This window comes from Triticum urartu, chromosome 4 (genome assembly GCF_003073215.2).
Source record: "Triticum urartu cultivar G1812 chromosome 4, Tu2.1, whole genome shotgun sequence".
Classification (NCBI taxonomy): Eukaryota; Viridiplantae; Streptophyta; class Magnoliopsida; order Poales; family Poaceae; genus Triticum; species Triticum urartu.
In genome coordinates this window covers 65,803,976-65,808,422 of record NC_053025.1, presented here as the reverse complement: position 1 = coordinate 65,808,422, position 4,447 = coordinate 65,803,976, and positions in this window count along the sequence as shown.

The following is a 4,447-nucleotide window of genomic DNA, read 5'->3' as shown; positions in this document are numbered from 1 at the left end:
AATATAATTTCACTTATTTAAAAATATAATTTCACTCAAAAACTAACTTCACTCGCTTCATTCATTTATGAATATAATTTCACTTATTCCAAAAACTTGCTTCAATCATTAAGAGACCGATTTCACTCGTTTTGCAAGGAAAATTATTTCAATCATTTGAAAATTTTGATTTCAATTATTTCTAAAAAGCATTCGCTTCATTAAACAGATTACACTCATCATAAAAATCAGTTTCAAACATTGAAATAGATAATTTCACATGACAATCAATATTTTTTTTTCAAGAATCTCATTTCTCACATTCACTAATTTCAGAAAACACATTTCACTCACTCAATTAAAAAACTATATTCAACTTGTTTAAAAAAATGATTAACCTAATTATGAAAGATAGGTTTCACTCATTTCACTAGTTCCAGAAAAACACATTACATTCACTAAGTTGAAATAACAATTTCACTTGTTTCAAAGATAGATTTCACTTATTTTTTAAACTGATTGGAAATAATCAGCTTAATATTTTTTAAATAACAAGTTTCATATTTTTTAAATAACAAGTTTCACATATTTTGCACTGAAATATGTTTCATATACATGAAAAACAAAAAACATTTCAAAAAAATGGTTTCACTCAATTCAAAGAACTTATTTCACTTTATTTCAGAAAACTGATTTCACTCATTTGAAACGTTGAAACTTAATCATGTTTAAATGTATTCAAGATTGATCTTGTTCTAAAGGTCTTGGCGCCATGAGTTCAAATATATAAAATATTTCTAAAATGGGATTATAGTTTTAATGATATGAATGAATGAAATTGCTAAGGAGAAAATAAAAGGCAGGATTAGAGTTGTGGGGACAGACAGAAAAGTTACTGCATGCATGCGTACTTTACACTGGGAATAGTTTTTATTCTATTATTGACAGAGACCCACTTATCTGACACAGATTAGACTATTAACAGAGATACATGAGATAGTTACCCCAATACAAAATGCTATACACATGTACTGGGTCCCTAATGCACGAATCACAAAGTAAATATATGGTGGATGGTCCACCGGTAGCTCCCGGCTCCGGTAAAAAGCACTTTGCGGGCCACCTTGTTCGTCGCCCGCCCGCCCCGCGTCTCCTACGTGCTCGCCTGGGCCACCGGCACCCACTTCACCGAGGAGCCTCTCGTCCTCTCCGCCCACGGCGGCCTCGTCCTCCTCACCATGGCCGTACGCATGAAGCTATGGCCGTTCCCAGAATACTACATCTAACAGCCCGGCGGCGCCGCCTGTGCCGCTCCGTCGCTCTATCTGATCCCGCAACCGAGCGGCACGCGCTTGGTCAACGAAATCTGTGCGGTCGGCCTCCTGTCTCATGGCGGCGGCGGAGCCTACCACGTCGCTGCACTAGCCATGCCGGAGAATGGAGAGTTCGACCTCTACGTCTTCAGCTCCGAGACGCGAGCCTGGACAGTCAAGAAGCCCGTCTTATCGTCACTGGCAGACGAAGCCGTCGACTTTGGCGACTACACACCGGGCAAGGCGATCGTGGTTGGCGGTGGCGGCGTCATGGCGTTCATCGACGTGTGGGACGGCATCCTTTTCTGCAGCAACGTCCTTGACGGCGGCGAACACCCTGAGCTTCACTATATCCGGCTGCCATCTGCAGATCTCCCCCGGCCGGGCATCGCTACTGGCCGCAACCTCGCGACATCGCATTTGACTTGTCCGGCGACACAATCCGCATCAGGTTCGTCGAGGTGGTCTGCCCCTCCTCCTCCCCGGGTTGGTCCGTTTCCACCTGGACCACCACCACCACGGCCACGAGCCCTTGGCAGCAACTGGATGCCTGGCAAAAGGACTCCGTGCTCTATGATTATGAACTTTCAGTGGCCGACGGCGTCGACATTGACGCGCTGCTGCGGCCTGAGGCTTTGGAGTTGGACGACGAGCCGGCTTTTGGTCACCTCTTCGTGGGTATGCCCATGTTGAGCTTGCACGAAAACAAGGTCGTCTGCCTCTTGGCCAAGCACCATCTTCCAGACAGTGAAGTGTGGGCGGTTGCTGTTGACATGGAGACGAAGAGGATAAAAGGAGTCAATCTTCTTCGGGGCGGAAGATGCACAAGGCTATTCTACAGCACCATCTCCGGCCATCTCAGTATATGCATGACTGCTGCAGGTTCAGGTGAAAAGGCCACGAGCGCAGCCGTCAACTCTAGTGCTCCATGTGTTTTTTCTCTCCGGATTGCATGCCGGAGTCTTTGTTTGTGAGCAATGCTTCACCTAGGTAAAGTTACGTACAGATTTTACGTAACAGGCAACGTGTAGGATTGGGATTGGACGGAAGAGTGTGGCAGGGACCACACGGGTGAAAATCAGCAGGGCGATAGATTTGTTAGGTAGGTTACGTAACGAGGTAAATACATCGGAAGTCTTCAAACTTGCACGCGACGATCAGTTTGGTGAACAAACTTGTAAAATATGTGATTCTGGTCATCGAACTTGTGCGGATGTGCAAATACGGTCACATATCCCGTACATGGGCGTATCCGATGCTTGGCTGCCTGCTGTCAGCAACAGATGGCGCTCAGCGCGGCGTGTTTTTGCACAAAACCCCATAGCCTTTTTTATTTGTGAAAAATTAACAACTGGTGGGTCTCACTTATCAGTATATAGCGAAATTTAAATACGAAGAAGTGTGTCGCCCAGTCTAGAACACACGCCTAAGGCGAGGACACAATCCGGCCAAGCCACTCCAACCCAATCCTGTGGATGTTTACGTAGTATAACTTTGCTTTACTGTACTATAACGAAGGAGCTCGTGTAGCAGAAATGGGTTCCATTTTGTGCGGCCTATTTTGCATCTGCTCTCCTTTTTTTTACAGATTAATAGATATGTAGTATGTAAATTATAATCTCAATAATAAAATGACTTTCAAATATTGTTCATTTATTATTTTAAAATAATATTTATGAATTGTAAAAGATATTTGCATAATTATAATACAAATATTTTTTAAATATTCATAATTGTAAAAACATTGTTTTCAAAATTTGTAGAATAACTTTAAAAATAAAAATAACAATTTTAAAAATAGTAATAATTAAAAAATGTATGTATAGTTGCACCTGTTCGTTTTTTTGAACTTTTGAAGCAGAAAACTTTGTTCATGTATTATTTTAAGATAATATTGTTAATTAAAAAAATTGTGTCATAATAATATAAGTATTTTTATAATTACTATTCATAAATATTATTTTAATTATACAAGAATTTCAATAATTATACACACGTTTTTAAAATCTTATGTTTGTATAAGTAAAATATTCATAATATAAAATCTAAAGTCTTGTTATGAATATTTAATCGTGTCTAATATGTAAATTATATATTCTTTTTGAATATAAATCATGATTAAAAATTATACACAAGTGAATATTCATAAATATTTAATAAATATTGTATTCATCATTCTGTATAATTTAAATATAAGCCACGAGTGTATAATTCTTTTTGTATTCATTATTTTTTATTTAATAACATTTTAAATGTCTGTATTAAATAAATATATTTTATGTAATACACAAGTTTATATTTCATAAACTGTTGACTCTACTTTTACGCAAGAACATGTGTCGAACATCATATTAAGTCACGTCATGTGCACGACACATATTTAGTTGATAATCCCGGATGTTTTCAGTATAAGTGAAATTGTATCTCATGTTAGACACGTAAATGTTCCTGTTGCAATGGTTGGGTCTTTCTTGTGCGTACCTGAGCTAGCTAGACCGAAGACCCACCACCCGCGCTTCTGTATTTCGCTCCTCGCTGGAGCGTATTTTTGGTACCAATGATGATTGTTTTTCTGCAAATAAACAAAGGCGAGGCTGTTTTAAGCAAGAACATGTCGCACCGAGTGCCATCTTGTCATTGACAGTGGGCCTTGCACACTCTGGCCTGCCAAGCAAGCATCGGATACGTCCGCGTACGGGATATGTGACCGTATTTGCACGCTTACGCAAATTCGATAACCAAAATCACGTATTTTACAAGTTTGTGCACTAAACTGACCGTCGCGTGCAAGTTCTAAGACTCCCAATGTATTTAACTCTTACGTAACTCTTCGTACGTCGCTTTCGTAGGTGTAGTATTGTTTGTTTAATGAGGTAAATACATCACTAGTGCTTGAACTTGCCATGAATATGCACTTTGGTGCCTGAATTTGTAAAATACATTGAACTGGTTTCATAACTTGACATGGACATGCATATACAGTTCAAATGTTGTTTTTATACGTCCATGACGCTCATGAGGCACGTCAGGATGTAAGGGATAAGGCATGTGGCCTGGCTTTTTTGGAAAACCTCCTAAAATATTTTTTCCTTACAAAAAGGCCCTCAAAGAGAAACTCTTAAATTGAAACAAATATTAATCTATTTTTTTGAATT